The sequence below is a fragment of the Mustela putorius genome, unplaced genomic scaffold, assembly GCF_011764305.1.
Source record: "Mustela putorius furo isolate JIRA1106 unplaced genomic scaffold, ASM1176430v1.1 tig00003901_pilon_pilon_pilon, whole genome shotgun sequence".
NCBI classification, from domain to species: domain Eukaryota; kingdom Metazoa; phylum Chordata; class Mammalia; order Carnivora; family Mustelidae; genus Mustela; species Mustela putorius.
This window is the reverse complement of record NW_025422049.1, coordinates 9,557,098-9,580,455: the sequence shown is the minus strand read 5'-3', so window position 1 is coordinate 9,580,455 and position 23,358 is coordinate 9,557,098. Positions and strand designations below refer to the sequence as shown.

Below are 23,358 nucleotides of genomic sequence, written 5' to 3'. Positions count from 1 at the left end.
ACTGGAAAGGGATACAAGGAACAACCAAGAAAGAACTCTGGGCTCCCAAGAATTAAACAAGGGTTTATAACTAAGGGCAGGGCTTCAGCCTGATGGATCCAGAGACCAACCATCCTCTTCCTCCTTCCAGTAAACCCAGAGTGCCAAGCGAGATTCACTCGGCCTTCTAAGGCCTTTCCATTGCATTCTGAAGAACAAAGAAAATGAACAGGATACTGCAACTGCCTCTGGGAAGAAAAGTAGAATTTGCCTTGTGTTCACCCCTGTATCCCCAGGACATGGGTCAGAAGATGCTCACTAAGTTTTCTTGAATGAATTTACATGAAACAACTCACTTCCTCTCATCAGAGCATGTTGCCCTATGCCGGAAGACTAACTAGAGCCAGTGAGTCTACTGTATATGCAGGGAAAGCAGATTCATCTTTGAAACAGGTGTTTGGACCTAACCCACATGCAGTCACTCAGAGCCATTCTAAAAGATTAAGGTGTCTCCACCATTTTGGGCACTAAATTAAGCAGAAAATCAAACTACTGTGAAGTTTCAGAGTATACTGTAATGGGTTCATTTTTTATTATCAGCGAATGACATCTTAAGTCATAGAAAACTGATTATTCACATTACTCTAAATCCTCCTTTCTAAATGGGTGATACTTTCTCGTTGTCCCAACGGCCCTCTGAAACCATACTGGTCTGGCTTGTCTTAAATCAGCAAATTTGACCCCTTTCCATGTCATAATGGCTTAATAAACAAAACTAGCCACAGAAAAAGGGCAGCATCAAAATATAGACACCTAAGCTCCTAAGTCAAGCATCCTTTTTTTTTTTTCACTCCACAGCCTCTCCTATCCTAACTCTAGGTGATGTGAACTATTAATCTCTATGATAAAGATGTGCTTCCACCAAATTAACATAAAGGCATACTTAGTGTTCTTCTTCCAGTGCCAGCAGTGCTACCTTTTCTAATTCCATTCTACCCACGAGCTGCCAGATTTTGACACCAGCCCTGCACATGATGAACAGAGCATCCATTTAAGTAAAAAACACCCGTACAGGGAGGCCGGCAGAGCAGAGGGTCCTGAGCTCACTCCCCCCACACACACACACTGAGGCTGCAACTACATCAAATGTGACACACTCTGCAAGTGACTGAAGACTACGAGGACAGGTCTCCCCCAGCTAGGAATATGAAGAAAAACACTCACTGAAAAGAGTAGGAAGGGGGGACACCTGGGTGGCTCAGTCGGGTAAGCGTGTGCCTTTAGCTTGGGTCATGATTCTGGGGTCCTGGGATGGAACCCTGCATCGTGCTCCCTGCTCACTGGGGAGCCTGCTTCTCCCTCTACCTGCTGCTCCCTCTGCTTGGGCTCTCTTGCTCTGATATATAAATAAAATCTTTAAAAAAATGAAATAAACATAACCTTTCATTGGATATTATATAGCTTGGAATATTAGAGTTTAAAAAAGGAAACCAATTGGGATGCCTGGGTGGCTCAGTGGGTTAAGCCTCTGCCTTTGGCTCAGGTCATGATCTCAGGGTCCTGGGATGGAGCCCCGCATTAGCTTCCCTGCTCAGCAGGGAATCTGCTTCCCCCTCTCCTATTCTTCTTCTTCCTCTCATCAGAGAGTGTTGCCCTAGGCCAGAAGACATTCTTTGCCCTGCTTGTGCTCTCTTCCTGTCCAATAAAGAAAAATCTTTTAAAAAGAAAAGAGTAGGAAGAGCAGAGACATGTTCTGGAAACAAACACCTGGCACTTGGACGCAGAGGTGGAAGGGATGCCACAGGGTTGGAGGGTCCTGCCTGAGGAAAAAGGGGACCAGGCCCCATACTGGGCACCCCACCCTGAGGACCTGCACTGGGAAGACCATGCCCCAAAAACATCTGGCTTTGGAAACTGGTAGGGTTTAACTCTGAGGAAGTCAGAGGGCTCTAGGAAATGGACACTCCTCTCTTAAGGGGCCACCACAATACATCACTCCAACTGAGATTTACTGACTAATAATTGACTGGTTTTAGGGAATGTGGTGAAGGGAGAGGAACCTGTAGTTTTCTCCTGGAAAGCAAGTGCTGGTGGATGCTGTTTTTCTAGGCTTCCTTCAGCCTAGCGGGTGAGACATTGGCAGGAGCTAGCTCTGACACTCTCCATCTACCTTAATACCACCACTCACCTGGTCACAGCATGTGCCCCAGGCCCAACCCACTCAACTCCCCCATTCTGGAAGATGCCAGTACACAGCACTCCCTAGCCCACCACACCTGTCAGGCAGACCCAGTTAAGACTGGTCTCCCCTCAAAGTGACAACGGCGCCACCACACCCGGCACAATTAGCCCTGGCCAGGACCAGCACACCTCTCAAACAACTCTTGTCCTAGAAAGAGGCGGACCAGCTCTGCCTACCAACAAATGCACAGCAGTCACAGCAGCAGCTCACAAACAACAGAAGGAAATAGGGAGCAGTCAAAAGTAAAATTATGCTTACAAAAATTAGTAAAGTGATGGATATGCAAAATGAAAAGATATAGAATATTGCCATATACATAAAATGCTATTGGAAGGAGTAAAAACATAGTAGTTTTATTATTTTTTTAAAGATTTCAGTTTTTTAATTTATTTGACAGACAGAGATCACAAGTAGGCAGAGAGGGCAGGCAGAAGGGGGGAGCAGGCTCCCCCACTGAGCAGAGAGCCCGATGTGGGGCTCAATCCCAGGACCCTGGGATCATGACCTGAGCCAAAGGCAGAGATTTTAACCCACTGAGCCACCCAGGCACCCCAAAACATAGTACTTTTAGAATATGTTCGCAGTTAAGTGATCACCAACTTAATATTGACTGTTACATACACAGGATGTTATACGGGGACCTTATGGTAGCCACAAAGCAAAAACCTATAATAGATAAACAAACAAACAAACAAAAAAACAAATGTAAGCCTAGAGAAAAAAAATCACTAAATCACAAGGGAAGACAGCAAGGGAAAAAGCAATGGAGAAGAACTACCAAAAAAAAAATGGCAATTAGTACATACCTATCAATAAATATTTTATGGAATGCCTGGGTGGTTCAGTCAGTTAAGCACCTGACTCTTGACTTCAGCTCACGTCATGATCTCAGGGTTCTGAGATGGAACCCCATATTGGGCTCTGTAGTGGGCATGGAGCTTTCTTTGGATTCTCCCTCTCCCTCTGCCCCTCCCTTCCCACCCCCACCCATGCACACACACACTCTCTCTCTAAAAATAATAATAATAAAAACTTTATTTTGATCTTTTTAAAGATTTTATTTTTAAGTAATCTCTACACCCAACCTGGGGGATTGAACTTACAAACCTGAAATGAAGAGTTGCACACTACACCAACTGAGCCAGCCAGCGGTCTCCAATAATTACTTTATTTTTTTTAAGATTTTATTTATTTATTTGACAGACAGAGATCACAAGCAGGCAGAGAGGCAGGCAGAGAGAGAGAGAGAGAAAGAGGGAAGCGGGCTTCCTGCGGAGCAGAGAGCCCGATACGGGGCTCGATCCCAGGACCCTGAGATCATGACCCAAGCCGGAAGGCAGCAGCCCAAACCACTGAGCCATCCAGGCGCCCCTCCAATAATTACTTTAAATGTAAATGGAATAAATGCTATAATCAAAAGACACAGGGTGACTGAATGGATAAAAAAACAATATCCATCTATATACTACCTGGTACCAACACACTTCACACATAAAAACATATACAGAGTGGGGCGCCTGGGTGGCTCAGTGGGTTAAGCCGCTGCCTTCGGCTCGGGTCATGATCTCAGGATCCTGGGATCGAGTCCCGCATCGGGCTCTCTGCTCAGCAGGGAGCCTGCTTCCCTCTCTCTCTCTCTCTCTGCCTGCCTCTCCATCTACTTGTGATTTCTCTCTGTCAAATGAATAAATAAAATATTTTAAAAAAAAAACACATACAGACTGAAAGTGAAGGGGATAAAGAAAAATATTCCATGCAAATGAAACAAAAAACAAGCTGAGATAGCAATACTTAGATTAGACAAAATATACTTTAAAACAAAACTGTAACAAGCCACAAAGGAGGGAATTACATATGATAAAAGGATCGATCCAACAAGAGGATAAAACAGTTGTAAATATATATGCATCCAACATAAGAGCATTAAAATGTGTAAAGTACATATTAACAGACATAAGAGATGAAATTAACAGTAATACTGTAACAGTAGGGGATAGCACTCCACTTGCATCAATGGATGATAATCCAGACAGAAAATCAATAAGGGAACAGTGACAGTGAGTGACATATTAGACCAGATGGACTTAACAGATACATACAGAACATTCCATCCAAAAACAGCAGAATACATAATCTTTTCAAATCCACATGCAGCACTGTCCAAGATAGATGACATTAGCCAACAAAACAGGCATTAATAAATTTTAAAAGATTAAAATCATATCCAGCATTTTTTTCTGACAACAATGCTATGAAAGTAGATGTAAATTACAAGGAAAAAAAACTGGGAAAAATCCCCACAAAGATGTGGAAGCTAAACAAAATGCTACTAAAGCAACCAATGGTCAACCAAGAAAAAAAATTCAAACAGGAAATCAGAAAATACCTGGAGACAAATGAAAATGGAAATACAATGGTTCAAAATGTTTGCAACACAGCAAAAAAATTTCTAAGAAGGAAGTTTATAATGATATAGGCCTATCTCAAGAAACAAGAAAAATCTCAGATAAATGATATAACCTAATACCTAAAGGAATGAGAAAATGGAGAAGAAACAAGGCCCAAAGTGAACAGAAGGAAGTAAATAACAAAGATCAGAACAGAAATAAATGTAATATAGACTAAAATCACAAGTGAAAACGTAAGTAAAACTAAGAGCTTGGACCTTGAAAAGATAAGCAAAACTGATAAATCCATAGCCAGACTTATCAAGACAGAAAAGGGGATTACTCAAAATAAAATAAAATCAGAAATGAAAATGGGGTGCCTGGATGGCTCAGTCAGTTAAGCATCTGCTTTCAGCTCAGGTCATGATCTCAGGGTCCTGGAATTGAGACCCACATCAGTCTCCCTGCTCAGCAGAGAGACTACTTCTTCCTCTCCCACTCCCCCTGCTTATGCTCTCTCTTGCTCACTCTCTCTCTCTCTCTCAAATAAATAAAATCTTTTTTTAAAAAATCATAAATGAAAGAGAAGTTACAACTGATACTACAGAAACACGAAGGATTATGAGACTACTGTGAAAAATTATACACCAACAAACTAGAGAAACAAGAAGAAATGGATGAAGTCCTAGAAATCTACATCCTCCAAGACTGAATTAGGAAGAAGTAGAAAATCTGAATAGACCAATTAATAATAAACAAAATGAATCAATAACAACAAAAAGAAGCTCCCAACAAATAAAAATCCAGGACCAGATGGCTTCATAGGAGAACTCTACCAAAGATTTAAAGACTACTTAACAGCTATTCTTCTCAACAATTCTAGAAAACAGAAGAGGAAGGAATGCTTCCAAATTTATTCTATGAGGCCAGCATTACCCTGATACCAAAGCCAGACAAAGAAATTAAAAAAAAATTTACAGATCAATGTTCCTGATCAACATAGATTTTAAAAACTTCAACAAAATTTAATCAACCAAATGGAACAATACATTAAAAGTGGGGCGCCTGGGTGGCTCAGTTGTTAGTGTCTACCTTCGCCTCATGTATGATCCCAGGATCCTGGGATCAAGCCCCACATTGGGCTCCCTGTTCTGCGGGAAGCCTGTTTCCCCCGTCCCATTCCCCCTGTTTGTGTTCCCTCTATCACTGTGTTTCTCTTTGTCAAATAAATAAATAAAATCTTAAAAAAAAAAAGAATGAAACTAGACCCCTTTCTTGTGCCATATATAAAAATAAACTCAAAATGGACTAGAGACCTAAATATAAGACCCGAAATCACAAATCTCCTAAACAAAAACTTAGGTAGCAAACTTTATTTTTTTTTAAAGATTTCACTTATTTATTTGAGAGAGAAAAGGGTGGAGAGCATGAGTTGCAGGCAAGGGACAGAGTGAGAGGGAGAGAGACAAAGACTCCCCACTTAGCGCAGAGCTGACATGGGGCAATCCCAGGACCCTGAGATCATAACTTGAGCCAAAGTCCGACGCCTAACTGACTGAGTCACCCAGGCTCCCCAGTAGCAAATTCTTGCACATGAGTTTTAGCACTGTTTTTCTGAATAAGTCTCTTCAGGCAAGGAAAACAAAAGAAAAATAAACTTCTATAACTACATCAAACTAAAAAGCTTTTGAGCAATGAAGGAAACCATCAACAAAAGGAAAAGGCAATGTACTGAATGGGCAAAGATATTTGTAAATGGTACATCCAAAAAAGGGTTAATATCCAAAATACATAAAGAACTCACACAACCCAACACCAAAAAGAGATATAATCTGATTAAAAGAAGAGGACTTGACTCAACTTTTTCCAAAGACATCCAGATGACCAGCAGACACAAGAAAAGATGCTCAACATCACTCATCATCAGGGAAATGCAAATCATAACCACAGTGAGCTACCACCCCACACCTGTCAGAATGGCATCAAAAAGACAAGAAACAAGTGTTGGTGAGGATGTGGAGAAAAGGGAAGCCTCGTGCCCTGTCGGTGGGAATGCAAACTGGTGCAGCCTGGAAAACAGTAGGGAGACTCTTCAAAAAATTAAAAATAGAAATACCATACAATCCAGTAATTCTATGTCAGGGTATTGACCCAAAAAACCAAAACACTAATTGAAAAAGAGCTAGGCACCTCTATATTTACTGCAGTTTTGTTTATCATAGCCAAAATACGGAAGCAACCTAAATATCCACTGATAGATGAATGCGTAAGGGTGATGGGGAGTGTGTGTGTGTGTGACTGTGTGTATGTGTTGGATATTACTCAGTCATAAAGTAAATGAAGTCTTACCATTTATGACAACACGGACGGACCTAGAGAGTGTTAAGTGAAGTACGAGTCAGAGAAAGACAAACACCATATGATTTCATGCCTATGTGGAATCTAAAAAAACAAAGCAAACAAACAAAAACAGAAACAGATTCACAAATGCAGAGAACAATCTGGTGGTTGCCAAACGAGGGGCACTTGGGGGATGGGCAAATTAGGTGAAAAGAATTAAAAGGTATAAACTTCCATTTATCAATAAGTCACAGGGAGGAAAAGTACAGCATAGGGGATATAATCAATGGTATTGTAATAATTCTGTATGGTGACAGATGAAAAGAACACTTATCCTCATAAGCATTTCTTTTTTTTAATATTTTATTTATTTGAGAGAGAGACAGTGAGAGATGGCATGAGCAAGGAGAAGGTCAGAGGGAGAAGCAGACTCACCATGGAGCTGGGAACCTAATGTGGGACTCGATCTGGGGACTCCAGGATCATAACCTGAGCTGAAGGCAGTTGCTTAACCAACCGAGCTACCCAGGCACCCCTTCGTGAGCATTTCTTAATGTATATAATTGTTAAATCACTATGGTGCACACAAGAAACTAATATTATATTAAATGTCAACTATAGTTCAGTTAAATACATATATAAAATACATAAATTTTATCTTATATATATATAGTCACACACATACACACTTAATATTTACAGCAAATCATTCTGAGTGAATCAAGTCACTTTAACTTCAAATGAAACTACTTTGGCCCCTGAAAAGAAACTCAATTCAAGTACATAATAAGCATTAAAAAAAAAACTACAGAGGAAGCATAAAATAACATTACAAAATCATTCTGAAAGAAAAAGTAGGTGAAATCAGAAGTAGGAAGAGACCAAACCAAGATTAACTCATTTAGAAATGTAGCTACACTCTTCAAGACATCTAATCATGTCCAAAGATTATTTTTATTTTTATTTTTTGAAGATTTTAATTATTTATTCATGAGAGACACAGAGAGAGAGAGAGAGAGACAGAGGCACAAGAGAAGGAGACTCCCCACTGAGCAGAGAGCCTGATGTGGGACTTGATCCCAGGACCCTGGGATAAGGACCTGAGCCAAAGGCAGGCACTCAACCAACCCAGCCACCCAGACTTCCCTTATTTTTATTTTTTAAAGATTTATTTATTTGAGAGACTGATAGATGAGAGAGAGAACACTAGTAGGAGGCAAACAGGGAGAGGGAGAGGGAATCCCAAGCAGATTCCACATTCAGTGCAGAGTCCAACAGGGGGCTCAATCTCATGACCCTGATATCATGACCTGAGCCAAAATCAAGAGTCTAATGCCTAACCAACTGCACCACCCAGGTGTCCCCCAAAGATTATTTTTAATAATAAAAAGTAAATAGGGATGCCTGGGTGTTTCAGTCAGTTAAGCATTTGCCTTTGGTTCAGGTCATAATCCCAAGGTCCTGGGATCGAGTCCTGTGTCAGGCTCCTTGATCAGCGGGAAGCCTGCTTCTCCCTCTCCCTCTGCTGCTCCCCTTGCTTGTGCTCTTGCTCTCTCTCTGACGAATAAATAAATAAAACCTTAAAAAATAAAAAGTAAATAGCCACTCTTCGGCTGGAAAGTTGACACTGACGGTGACTTATCACTCCGATGGAGAACTGCGAATAGCCTGCTCTTCCAGCAGCACACACAGAAAACGTCCTTGACTGTAACAACAGACTATTTTAGTGAGGCACGAGTGGCTGAAGAATCTTCAGATTTTTTTAAAAAGTTCTAGTTATTTGTCAATACCTGCACACAATATCACAGAATGTATTTTATGGGACATTTTCCAAAACACGCCATCCCAATATTAATTCCGGGCCAAAAATGAGTGTTACTTTTACCTCCACTATCTATCTATTACTAACCTATGTCAGGTATAATCTTTAGAAATATGAAAAAATGCCAGTATGTACACATAAAATTTCTCTGGTATCTCTTGCTCTGGCACACTATAAAAGCAGGTGTAGACAAGGAGGGTGTAGACACACTAGTGAGTTAAGCAGTTTTGCTTTTATTTTATTCTTTAGCAGTTTTGTTTTTAAATACAAGCCTGGCTTAGTTATGTAGCATAAGTATATAATGAGCAAATCTATATAATTAATATGGATTCAGAATTCAAAATCAGATAAATATACAATCTTTTATTTATTTATATATTCATTTTTCATTATATATATTTTTTTATTTTTTATTTTCAGCATAACAGTATTCATTGTTTACATACCACACCCAGTGCTCCATGCAATCCATGCCCTCTATAATACCCACCACCTGGTACCCCGACCTCCCACCCCCCGCCCCTTCAAGCCCCTCAGATTGTTTTTCAGAGTCCATAGTCTCTCATGGTTCACCTTCCCTTCCAATTTCCCCCAACTCCCTTCCCCTCTCTATCTCCCCATGACCTCCATGCTATTTGTTATGCTCCACAAATAAGTGAAATATTTGACAGAGAGAGAGAGATCACAAATAGGCAGAGAGAGAAAGGGAGGGAAGCAGGCTCCTTGCTGAGCAGAGAGCCAGATGTGGGGCTCAATCCCAGGACCCTGAGATCATGACCGAAGCTGAAGGCAGAGGCTTTAACCCACTGAGCCACCCAGGTGCCTCAATATCCAATCTTTTAAAAGACAAGTCAGTGATTAAAATAAAATATAAGGGGTGCCTGGGTGGCTCAGTTGTTGGAGTGTCTGCCTTAGGCTTGGGTCATGATCTCAGGGACCTGGGTTCGAGCCCCACATCAGGCTCCCTGCTCAGTGGAGAGCCTGCTTCTCCTGCAGTAGCCCTGCCTGCTGTTCTGCCTACTTGTGCTATGTCTCTGTGTCAAATAAATAAATAAATAAATATTCTTTAAAAATAAACACAATGAAAATGAAATTTAAAGAAGGCGTTCTGCAGCAAATTAGAGCTACACTACAAAGAATGGCGTTAAGATCTGAGTTACAATGAGCAGGGATTCTCTGAACATTTTGCTAGAAAAACAGTGGTACCAACAGACACATTACTTTCATTCCCTTTGTGGCTACATTTGTTTCAAAACACCTGTTTCTCCTTTTGGGGTGATGAAAGTATTCTAAAATTGATTGTGGTCATGGTTACCCAACTCCGTGAAGATACTAAAACCACTGAATTGTACACTTTAAATGGGTCAATTGTAGGGTAGTTGAATTATAGCTCTATGAAGCTGTTACATACTTTAAAAAACATATTTGCGGAACCCTATAGTGTACACAAAAACAGAGCTATGATTGGCTGTCAATATAAAGGATTCTCAATGTGATTTACCCTTGCAATTGTTTTTCCAGTTCAAAATAAACACACACAGACACACAAAGACACACAGACACACAGACACACAGACACACATGCATGCACACCCCTGTGCATACACATCCAACATATATGTACACAGCTTTGGGGATTAAAATATTCAGAATATATTCCTTGCTTTTTGGTAAGACCTGCTTCAAAAGTACCTTATTCCAAACAGCTTGCCAACATTAACCCTCTGCTCTGATCCTTCCTCTCTCTGTATTTATCCAGAACATTTTCTAGCATGCCTTGTTTAGCTATCGTGCTCTTATACAAAGTCCCCCCATCAGAGGTAGGATAAAAAGGAAACACTGTGGTTAAAACACAGACTCTAAAACTAGATTGCATAGATTTTCACGCTAGCTCTTCTACTTATTAGGTGTGCAACCTTGGGAAGTTCTCTCTCTTCTCTGCCTCAGTTTTCTCATCTGTATAATGGGGGTAATGACAGGACCTCACAGCATTGTTATATGGTTTAAATGTGTTCATGCATATAAAGCACATTGTAAGTGCTTTATATATATACCAATATGCAAATATATAACAACTTAGTAATTGTTGATTGGAATTACCATTAGTATTGCCTGGGATGCCTGGGGTGCTCAGTCAGTTGTGTCTGCCTTTGGCTCAGGTCATGATGCCGGGGTCCTGGGATCAAGCCCTGCATCGGGTTCCTTACTTAGCGGTGAGTCTAGCTTCTCTCTCAGCCTGCTGCTCCCCCTGCTTGCACTCGCTCTCTCTCTCTTTCTGACAAACAAATAAAATCTTTAAAAACATTTATTAGTATTGGCTGAGACCAGGGTGCTTCACATTCTCTCTTGCCCCTGCCACACTGCAGGATATTTCAGGGCAGTGGATGTATTTTCTTACTCCCATTTACATATAAATACTTAACAAATCCTTGCTCATGAATGTTTAAATAAAACATCTCTGTGATGCCAAAAGTGCTTAGAAAATTTCTTAATAAACCCCAAATTCACTTTGCTAAATGCCAAATTGTGCAAGAAGTCATACAGGTACCAAAAAAATGGTCAGACTCTCCACTGCCGAAATTCTGATTTCACTCTGTTAGCTCAAAGATGAGAAACATGAAAGAATCCGGGGCGCCTGGGTGGCGCGATCAGTTGGGCCTCTGACTCATGGTTTCGGCTCAGGTTGTGATCTCAGGTTCCTGAGATCGAGCTACACCTTGGGCACCCCGCTCAGTGCTGAGTCTTCTTGGGCCTCTCTCTGCCTTTGCCCCTCCCTGCCTGCACTCACACACACTCTCTCTCTCAAAACAAATAAGTAAATATTGAAGGGGGAAAAAAAAGAAAGCAACACAAAAGAATCCTTTGGGTTACAAGTCTTTTCCATTATTACTGGCAAAGCACTTCGTTAAAAACCAAGGGCCCTACATTCGGCTCCCAGCTCCATCTCCGGCGGCGAGACCTTCCGCAAGTCGTTCAGTCTCACTGTGCACACACCACTGAAGCAAAGAAAATAAGAATAAGTAACCATGCTTCAAAAGAAAGTTAGTTCTGTAAGTAAGTGGCATTATCCTTAACATTTGAGCTTCTTACCTAAGGACAGAATAGAAGATACTTCTGAATGTTGTCTTTTCATGTTCAAATCCAATGCTGATCATAACGATGATCAGTGCAGGTAACACTGCTAATCCGTAACATATCCCATCGGGATGGTGAGCCAGGCTTTTCAAGTATCTGAATGCACATTATCGTAACAATCCTCCCAAAATACCGAGCGAATATACAGTTACCTGAGCAATGTGTCTCCCGGTTCGCCCCCTTCTGTAAACCAATGGTATTCCATAACCAAGTTGGCTAACCGAGGATAAATTGCCTTGTCATCTGACACTGGAAAGGAAGAACATTAGAACAGGGGGAATGCGGGAACACTACCGTCATGCACTTCCAACCCAAAAGGCTACACCAGCCCTCCAACACCAGAAGCTGCTCTCAATGATCTACTTAGACTTATCCATCCATTTCTCAAAACTGCTCCTGAACTTTCATCATCTCTAAGGTCTTCTTTGATTTGTTGGAGAGTAACTACCAGAAAAGCTTAAGATAACCATCATGACTCAAAATCTATAGAAGACATTATTCAAACAGAATTACCCTCCTCCCAGTGCCTTAACTGTTACAAATATTTCAATATTTTCTTCTGCGAGAACCTCAAATCTGGAATAGAGATAAATCAAGAAAATATATGACTTCTTTGAGTATCAGAACACCAAAAATTTTCATTTCAAAGACAACATTGTTTATTGTATACATTTTCCTGCATCTCCCTTTCCCTTCAAAATGAAGATTAAACTTTTAAATCCTATAAGCGGAACACTATCATATTTAAATATATATTGGGTCAATCATATTAAAAAATTTACAGTTTCCTTGCATTCAATGTGATACCATCTTTGAATAAGTAATAAACCGAGCACTTCCCATAAACTTTCTTCTCTGCCAGAAAACCAGTGTTACTTCTAAGCAGTCAGTTCACTAAGAGATTTATGTGGAAAAAATATCATTCCTGCTGGGATTAAGGCAATACAAAGGAAAGACACAATTTTCCCTTATATTTCTTGTTCATATGTAAGTAGCAAAGCTCCCATAGTATGTCACAAATTTTAGCTAGTTAAACCATGAAATCTACTAAGAGTCAGTAATATCTACCATGGGTGGGCACCTGGGTGGCTCAGTGGGTTAAAGCTTCTGCCTTCGGCTCAGGTCATGGTCCCAGGGTCCTGGGATTGAGCCCCGCATCAGGCTCTCTGCTTCGACAGGGAGCCTGATTCCCCCTCTCTCCCTCTGCCTGCCTCTCTGCCTACTTGTGGTCTGTCTGTCAACTAACTAAATAAAATCTTTAAAAAATAATAATATCTACCATGTAGCTTGAATTATGCTTAGGACTATGCATTAGTTCATATCATCCTTAAAACCACCACATGAGATTGTTTACAGAAGAGCCAAACAAGGCTCAGAGAGGTGAGGGGAGTTGCCCAAAACCACAATGGCAACAAGAGGCAGAGTCAGGATTTGAATCCAAGCCTATGATTCCAGGGCCCAAGATCTTAGCCACTGCCTTCCTGCTGAGAGGTACTCAACAGGAGAAGAGAAAACATTGCTGGCATAAAGTTCTTTAGAAAAGCATGCCCATTTTTTTTTATTTAAAAAAAATTTTTTTTTAATTTATTTATTTGTCAGAGAGAGAGGGAGAGCGAGCGAGCACAGGCAGACAGAATGGCAGGCAGAGGCAGAGGGAGAAGCAGGCTCCCTGCCAAGCAAGGAGCCCGATGTGGGACTCGATCCCAGGACGCTGGGATCATGACCTGAGCCGAAGGCAGCTGCCCAACCAACTGAGCCACCCAGGCGTCCCAAGCATGCCCATTTTTATGAAATGGAACCAAGAAACCAAACTCTACAACTCTATTATCCCCTTTTCCTGAAAAGACTGTAAAATGGAAAAGCACTTGACTCACAGAACATAACGACCCTCCCTTAATTCCCCTCCATGTCCTGATGAGCTTTGGGCAATAACACAACAAGACAACAAATGCAGGCCCTGTGAACCACAAGGAAAGTGGGACAGCAATAATCAAAATCAGTTGAGACATTCGGTGTTTGACTTTGGTTACTGTCCCTCCTTTTCTTCACTTGCCTTTTTCTTCTTCATCTTTCTCATTCAGAACAAATCAAATCATTTGCTTGGTAACAGGCATTCCTCCAATGCACTGCTCACCCCTTTTCAAAACCATCTGAAACTCTAGAAACCTTTTGTTACCCTCAGAGCACACGAACCTTGACAACTTTCCTCTGCTATTGAACATTTCGGTAGCCAGCAATTAACAAAGCAGCCTGTAGAATGTATGTGTCATAAATGAAAGCAGCTTTAAAGTTAGCAGGAGTTGACTTTAACCGGTGACACAGGCAAGTGCTCATGGGATGGGATAAAGCTGTGACCCCATCAATTGTGCTCCACAAGTTCATGGTCATTGTGTTCTAACGGCCTGTCTTCTGAAGACCAGGCCCTTGGCAGGCCCTTCACTATCAATCTTAGCTATTTCCCACCAATATTAGAAACTCTGTTAGGACTCAACACATTTCAAGATTTAGATCATTATCAAACAACCAGAGTGTTCTCTTGAACTAAAAGAAATTGGGCAACATGGTGGAAAAATTTAATAATGTCTATTACGGCTCCTGAAGGTCACCATGAAAATGTAAGGCTATGAAAATGCCCTGGCATTTGACTAAAGGAACAGACTTGGCATATTGTGGCCTCGGTGCTTTTCAAAGGGTCACCCCAGGGTTACCACAGCTGACCTTGCACAAGCAGAGACTTTATTTGAAGTACTGGGTTTTACGGCAAATTTTCACATGAGTATTGCACTCTAAAGCACAATGCATATGAATCTGTTTAAATATTATTAAGTAGCTTTCATTAGCTACCAGTGAATGTTCTTCAAGAATACACAAGCTGGGGGTACCTGCGTGGCTCAGTGGGTTAAAGCCTCTGCCTTCCGCTCAGGTCATGATCTCAGGGTCCTGGGATGGAGCCCAGCATGGGGCTCTCTGCTCAGTAGGGAGCCTGCTTCCCCTTCTCTCTCTGCCTGCCTCTCTGCCTACTTGTGATCTCTGTCTGCCAAATAAATAAAATCTTAAAAAAAAAAAAAGAATACACGAGCTGTTTACTTTGTTGCTCCTGGGGCACACTAGCATACTGTTCACCCAGTATGCCCAGTATACTCCAGTTTGAGGGAAAGAGTACCGAGCAGAGATTCCATTGGCTTAAACTAGTTCAATGCCTGGAATATAATAGGTACTTAACATATCTGTTGAATGAACTGGCAGAATGATTTCAAGAACTAGTCTTCCATGGCAAGAGAACATTCCTGAAAAATCTTTTGGGACATACAATTACTCTCAAACCCACAAAGGCAAAAGGACAAAGAAAATGTATCAATTATGATTTACAGATATTGATAAGGGAGAACAATAAAAATAATATTGTAGGGCGCCTGGGTAGCTCAGTTGGTTAAGTGACTGTCTTCGGCTCAGGTCATGATCCTGGAGTCCGGGGATGGAGCCCCGCATCAGGCTCCCTGCTCAGCATGGAGTCGAGTCAGTTTCTCCCTCTGACCCTCCCACTTCTCACGCTCTCTCTCTTTCTCTCTCATTCTCTCTCTCTCTCAAATAAATAAAATCTTTAAAAAATCATATTGTACTTAATTTAGTGAGAAAGTAAAGGTTGCCAGGATGTCATATAGGGATAATATTTCAGGAGGTGGGGCATAGTTAAGGTATTAAAAACCAATTCCATGGGGTACCTGGGTGGCTCAGTCGGTTGAGCGTCTGCCTTCGGCTCGGGTCACAATCCCAGGGTCCTGGGATCAAGCCCCACAACGGGCTCCCTGCTCTCTGGGAACCTGCTTCTCCCTCTGCCTCTGCCTGCCGCTCCCTCAGCTTGTGCATGCTCTCTCTCTCTGTCAGGCAAATAGATAAAATCTAAAGAAAAAACCAATTGCATATACTGGAACCAAGAGGAGTTCTCAATTGCCTATTGTGTTTTCCTTTGCACATTTTTAATATTAATGATCTCAAACTTATGAAGTAAAAGAAAGAACTGCAATGGACAACCAGTGCCCGTGTAACCGTGCATGGTACTAGAACCACTAAAAGCAGGAACTATGCCTCAATTGTTTTGTACCTTTCTCCTGCTTTTAAATACTGATTTCCATATACATGAGGAGTTCAATAAATATTTAGCAACTGCAAAGTAGAAGTGTCTCATCATATTAAATAAATTCTTCTTAATTCGATCATCCCCTCTACCCCCAACTAAAAGACTCACCCTAAAGAAGCGTGCTCTGGTTTAAATAACAAAAGCAAAACCAAAAATAAATATTCTTAATGGCACTAGATGAGAGAGTACTGAGAGATCGAGTTCTTGGCTCATTTCAATCACGTGACCCATATCTGTTTTCCTATGATAAAACGATGCTCACACAGCCAGCCCTCTATTCAGAGTTGTTGCATGAATAAATCAGCATTTATTTACATGGTAACCAGTATGAGAAAGGTACTGGGGAGGCGACAGTTGTATATTTACCTCTCTAATCTCCACCACCAAGAGCAACAACTTCTTATGTGCACGGCGCTAATTTAAGCACTTTACCATGAGGTATACAATCCCTTATCTGAAAGCCTTGGTGCCAGATGTGTTTCCAAATCCAGAAATGTCCAGGCTTTTGGAGAGGCAATAACCTGTGTATACTAGGTATTACATAATACCCCAGGAGGGTCTGAGGCACTGCCCCATAAACATACTACTAATTCTATAGCAAAACCAAATAAAGATAAACACTAAGGAAAATAAAAACTATAAATAACCTCTTCTCAGTTCAAGTTAGATTTTGCCACCACCTGCATAGGGCGCTTACCAAACAAAATTTTTACCAGTTGTCAGAGTTTCTGAATTTTAATAATTGCAAACAACAACTTGGAGACTTAGGTAACTCATTTGATCCTTACAAGTACCCTAAGAGGGAAGTTCGATTATCCCTTACCTCACCAGTGAGAAACAGGAGGTACAGAGAGGTTAACCAACTGGCCCGGTGTCACACAGCTGAAGGTCTCCTAGCCAACAACAGAACACAAAGAGCCTAAGCCCAGAGCTTGTGCCCATAACAACTGGACTCCTGGTCCTCTCAGAAACCGCTTGAGAACACTTGACAGATATGTGAAAAGTGGAACAGCATGAAATGATTTAAATACCCAAAACAATAACAGGAGAAACATCACAAGGCAGCGTCTATTCATTATCCGACAACTATTAATAGAGGGCATACCAAAAGCCAGGTGCTCAGGATACAATGATGAGAGAACCAGACAAATCCAGGCTGCCTTCACGAAGTCAGAGGCCTGTGGGTAGACAGCCAGGCATCACATCAACATCATTAATGCGCCACATGGCAAGTGTGTGATTACCGTTCACCTCCAGAGGAGGAGCCTGGGTCAGGGGTGTTGGTGTAAAATAGGGCAAGGGATCTGAACTGTCCCATGACTGGTGTTGGGATTTGCAATGACAGAAAAGAAAGGAGATGGCTTTTCAAAGAGGTGATGGCCTGGCATCCATTCAGCAAGCAGTTGTGAACCTGCTCTAGGCCAAGAATGAAGCTAAGCAGAGAAGTTCCCAACTGGAGAAAATCAGTTCAAACCAACATGGGATTTGTGTTAGAGAAGGATAAAGACATGGCGGACAGTCAGCTTGGCTCAAACTGTGAAGAATCCTTGAGTGCCAAGTTAAGGGGTAGGAAGTAGACTCTGCAGGAGTTGCTGAAGATTATTTCGCAGGTTACTGCCCCATAATATTCAGATTTACCCCCTGCGGAATGTCCACGACCGACTGAATTCCTATTTGGGGCCAACCAGACCTCCAAGCTGGATTGCTTTTGAGCAAGAGCTCAGGGCACAAAATAAATACCAAATCGAAATTCATGTAAGCCTCATGGAAGAAGAACCCTAATCTCTCAAAGAATGGCAATTGGAAAACTCTGGAGAGGGGTGCCTGACTGGCTCAGTCACAAGAGCATGCAACTCTTGATCTTGGGGTCATGAGTTCGAGCCCCACTTTGGGTGTAAGGATGACTTAAATATATACAAACTTTCAAAAAATCATCACACATGCCAAAAAAAAAAACAAAAACAAACCCAAAACCAAAACAAAACAAAACCTCCAGAGAAGGCAACAAGTAAAGGAAAATGGGAAACTCCCCTGAAAAATCTCACAGCATTACTAAAACTTAAGTAATCTTTCATACTCAAATGAAACTTCGAATCTTCCAAAGGAAACATATTTCCTTTTTTTTTTAAAGATTTTATTCATTTATTTGACAGAGAGAGCACAAGCAGGGGGAGCTGAAGGCAGAGGGAGAGAGAGAAGCAGGCTCCGCACTAAGCAGGGAGCCCGATGTGGGGTCCCAGGACCTAGAGATCATGACCAGAACCGAAAGCAGACACTTAACCAAATGAGCTACCCAGGCGCCCCAGGAAACACATTTGTATGAGAAAATAAAACATCATTCTTTGAAAAACAAATTCTTAGGCTGAACAATGGTCTGATTTTTAATGAGGCTGCTGACAACTTAACTCAGGGCACAGGTGACAATATAACTCTGGAAAGTAAACTGCTTTTCAAGCATTCACCTCAGAGTTCCCAGTCCCCTATCTCCTTATCTACAAAGAGTTGTAGAGACCAAATTACTTACTTATTTAGCATATATATCAAACATAGCTTTTCATCCTCAGGTCTTAATGTAAAACTGAGTAGCTAGACAACCTCTGCAAAACACATTTTTATTTATTTCCACTGAGCAATATTTTTTTTTTTTCCAGCCAGTGATCTTCCACAGAGAAGTAGTTCATAAAGACTCTTCCCTGGCTTCCTCTTGTTCTGAGAATCAAACCCAAATTCTTTCTCAGAATTTCCAGGCCCTATATTTATTATCTGACTCCCTTTAGGCTCTGGAACACCTTTAACGATTCCCCCCACCCAAGTCAGATTCCCCCCACCCATGTCGCTGGGGCTGGCCATCCTGGCTTGCTTTCTGTTCCTCAAACACCCTACTGTCTGTTTATCTGCCTCAAGGCCTTGGCTCTTCCTCATCTCTCTGCTCTTCACAAGGTAGGTTTATTCTCTCTTCTCTTTCAGGTCTCTCCGTTCAAAGGTCACCTTCGCTGTTGAGAGGCCTTTCCTGACCACCCTTGCCAAATAAGCCCTTCCCAGGTCTCCATATCACATTTCGTTACTTATTTCCTTCATTGTTCTTCCTACTATAATCTGTGAGGATCTTCTTCATTTGTTTGCTGGTTTGTTTTCTCTATCCTTTGGTGGACTATAGCCTCTGGGAGACTCCACAAGGCCAAGATCATGCCTTGTAATAATACAGGGCCTCATGCCTAATAGAGGGCTTTGGCAAATGGAATGCGCTCAACAGATTTTGTCAAAGACATTACTAAATGAATGAAAAATATATTTAAAAGCTGATTGATATGAATGTTAGTAACTTGAAAAAAGCCCTTTTCTCCCCCTTGAATTTTGAGATGCTTTCTCTAGGGCTGTTCTTTTTTTCCATAATCTGTCTACATTTTCTGAAATCTGATGATGCCTGGCAAATTGTTGAGTTATTTCACAGCAGTAAAAATAGATCCTTTTCAAGCACTGGATTTAAGAAAAAATACTTTGAGGAGGTTGTAGTAGTTTATTAAACATCAAAATCAATTTGCAAACTGCTTGGTCTCCTTTCACTACTGCAAGTCAAATTACATGAAGAAAAGTAACGTCAAATGTAAAGAAAATGAAAAAGATGATTCATTAGCAAAGTGCAGTTATGTGTAGTGACATCAGAAACACTGGTTCTGATAACCTCTGCATCTACCAAGTAGGTTTATTAAATACATATAGAGACATGTCGAAAAGATTCAGAGAAAAATGCTCGGGATGAACTCATAACCAACTTTATTTGTTTTCTGGCAAACAGAAATAGTTCATATTGGTGGCAATCTTAACTTAAACTTAGTATCAATAATAATCACAAAAGGAAAAAAAAATAACAGAATGATACAAACTGTTTCCCTTGAAACAGTTTGCAAGTTAGTATGTCTTTCCAAAATAGGTTGCCAAGAAAATTACAGATTTAGGTTGGCCCTATTTACTGTATAAATCCTCTTTACCTACTCTATTCCATTTTTTTTTAAATAAAACTAAAGTGAAGTCAGGAATTTACCAAATAAATGAGGAAAACTACAAACCATCTGTAATCCATCTAACTAAACTGATAATCAATGGCCTTTACTGTTCTCCTAAAAACTGCTTTCCTCCGAAGCTCAACTTCAAACTCTATAGAGTCATACCACGTTTTTCAAAGTGTGCTTAATGAAAGTGCAGATTTTAAAACCAGGGAAAATTGAGACTCTTATTCATGTATTTTCTAAATACATCATTGGATGCTGCAGCAGAAACTTACATTCCTTGTCTCACTGCCAAAACAAGTGCTACCAGGACAGTGAAATTTAGCCCTTACCTTCCTTCATTTTCAACTCCGTTTCTTCTGAGATTACTGCCCGTTAATGCACATTATGCCAATGGCAACACCTGATCACATATCCAGCAGACAATGCAATCATTCTAAGTATAAGGATAGTGATAAAAACTTGCAATTCAAGGAGCTACTATTTTTAAGGGTAAAATGATGTCATAACTGCTTGGTTGATCATTTCACTTTTCCCAGTTTTCAAAGCTGAGCACTAGATACATCCTATTTCCAAAAAAAAAAAAAAAAAAAAAAAACACAGCCACAAAGGTCAGCATGTGCTAATTCACTGCATTCTGCCTCCACTTTCAGCCTCTCCATTCAATATTCTTCACACACTAATTTCAGCATGGAAGTAAGGGAGCCTCAATATGGGAGCGACTGGACATCACTGAGAACGAGGTACTGTGTGAAACTGACTTAAGCAAACTAATCTCCAGTCCATAGCAAAGTGATCTCTTTTCTAACTACGTGCTTTGTAAATGCTGCTTCTTGAGCGTTTATGCAAATAGGAGATGTACACTAGGAAACTCCAGCTTCTTAAAAAAAATATTAAGGCAGGTGCCCTCCCAACAAATGCAGCCTGAAACCCCGGATTTTCTCAGTTCCCATGCAGTGTGCTTAGTAAACAGTCTATACTAACTTGAGGGACTATCCTAAATGTCTAGAATTCTCTCTGAGTATCCCAAACCCCTAGAATTCTATCTGATCACAATAAAAGATGAACATCCCAGTTTGCAGATGGAGAAATGGAAGCAGACATCAAAAGTCTCTCTCTGTCTCTCTCTCTCTCACTCAGGCCTGCTCAGCAGTGGAGGAAGAATCAGATTTAGGGCCATGTGCTAGGGTTGCATACAAACAGACACACAAACATACATTTCAAGCGGCTGTGGTATCTTGGACTAAGTTACTGAAACCTAGAAAGAAACTTTAGAGTTCCTTAGCTAATATATACTAGAAGATCATTCCCATCAATTTCAGTAAGCTGTAGGCTAGACAGTAAGCTTTCAAGAAAATCATTAGTCAACTGTGATTAAACCAAAGAAGCCAAGACATTCAGAGATAAAGACATCCAGAGAGGAGTTAAAAGCTTCGAGGAAGAGGAGTGTGCTCCAGATTCGGGAGCCAGCAGTGAAGCCTCCCAAGTTCAAAGATTCTGAGGGAGGGATGGGTTGAGAGGCACAAAGCCGAAACTGTTAGCAAGAGACAGCGGGGCTGAGGCGAGCAGAGGGACCCCAGACCATCAGGGCAGCGACAGCGAAGCCCGGAGAAGATTTTGGAGGGATAACAAAGAAGCAAAGGAAAACTGGGGTCCGGGGTGCTGAAAGAATCCAGGCGTCTGGCGGAGCCTCCGAGTCCGGGAGGTAGGGATGAGAAGGTGCAGGGATGAGCGCGCACCCGCACGCGAGAGAAAAAGAGGGTGGGGGGGGGGGCTTGCGAAGAGTCCAGCTGGTTCCCTGTCCCTCTGCCCCCGGTGCAGATCGCAACTCCTCACCGCGCACCGCCTCGCCGCACCGGGTCCCGGAGGCGAGGAGGTGGCTGATGATGGAGCCCCTGCGACTTCAGGACCCCGCCTCACCTTGTTTGCCGCGTCCCCGCGTCCCGCCGTCCGTCAGCCCGCTGCCGCACTCCGAGGGCCAAAGAGCGAGTCGCACCGCGCAGCCGGGGCTCCCTCCCGCTTGCGAGACACCGGCCCCCCACCTCCGCAGCCTCTGGCTCGTCCTGGTCACTTCGCCCTCGCGCAGGCGGAGAGCAGGGACCCTAACCCGGACGCCGCTCCACTTATTTTCCAAAGTCCCCGTTCCCGGCTTCCCCGGAATGGGAGATTGAGCTGCTGCGGCCGCAGCGGCAGAGCCTCCGCCTGACCTCACGGGTGGGGGGGTGCGGGGGGAGAGGGAGGGGGCGGGAGTCCAGTTAAGGAGGGGAGGGGGGCGGGGGGAGCGAGCTCGCGGGCGGGGGCAACATGGCGGCGGGGGTGGCCCCGGCGGCGCCTGCGCGGGAGGCGGAGTGGGGGGGAGCTGGGGCTAGGACCGAGTGTAGGGTCCGAGCAGAACTCCACCCCCACAGCCGGTGCGCGGCGCCGGTGGGCCCGGCCCGGCGGGGCAGGGGCGGGAGTAGTGGAGGAGGCGGAGGGGGGGGACTTCCAAGTAGCCCTCACGCCTCCGAAACCGGGACGGTCGCGTTGGAGCCCACATGGCCTCTGGTGCCCAGGAGGCAGGAGAGGTGAAAACTGTCAAATATCCAGGGCCGGCTGCGCGCTCGCCCCCGGGCTGGCAGCTCCGGGAAGCCCGCGGTTGTCTCGCCCGCTCGGATTCACCGAGGGCCCGGGCACCGGGGCGTGCCCTGGAAGCCGTGCCGCTTCACCTCCGTGGGGCGCGCCCCTCAAAACCAGCCTGCCCGTGCGCTGAGCGCCTTGTGGCTCCCCCCTCCCTACGGGAGTACAGAGTGTTAAGAAAGAGGAAGAATAACAACGGATCCAGCAGTTTAACAGTTTACTGAGCGTTTACTAGAAGCCACGCGCTGAACTGTTAATTCCCGTCACTCTCCCAGCTCCTCCACGAGGTCCACGTTATTCTCATCTCCGTTTTGCAAGTGAGAAAACTGAGGCGTACAGGTCCAGCAAGTTGCGAAGGTGACAGAATTAGGTAAGGGACAGAGCAGGATCCGGGATCCCAAGCGGTGTTGATGCCAGCCAGCGCCCAGGCTCTTAAACCGTCGGGCTCTATTGCTTGCAAACTGGTAGGACAGCTGCTACTCTAAGTCTGAATCTTGACTCTCCTCCCAGTTCGGTCAGCCTTGCCCCCAACAAAAACCCCAGCCAAGCCTGTTTTTTCCCCTTGCAGGTCTTCTGTTCATTCCTTGCCTTCCTACACCTCTCCGTTTGCCTCGTCTCCCTGTGATTCCAGACTCCTCCTAGGAAAAATAATGGGCGCTTGCCGTAAACAGGCAGTTTATTCCCGTTTTGTT

At 42.8% G+C, this 23,358-nt stretch overlaps 1 protein-coding gene across 3 annotated transcripts in view; it reads right to left on the bottom strand.

Moving 5' to 3' along the window:
* KLHL13 (kelch like family member 13) overlaps positions 1–22,285 on the bottom strand; it is a 203,452-nt gene extending 181,167 nt beyond the window's left edge. For all 3 annotated transcript variants that reach the window (XM_045068271.1, XM_004762110.2, XM_004762112.2), the window contains exon 1: positions 21,971–22,285. The gene's annotated coding sequence lies outside the window, so the exon portion shown is untranslated. The remainder of the gene's footprint in view (positions 1–21,970) is intronic.
* Between the last annotated feature and the right edge of the window lie 1,073 nt (positions 22,286–23,358).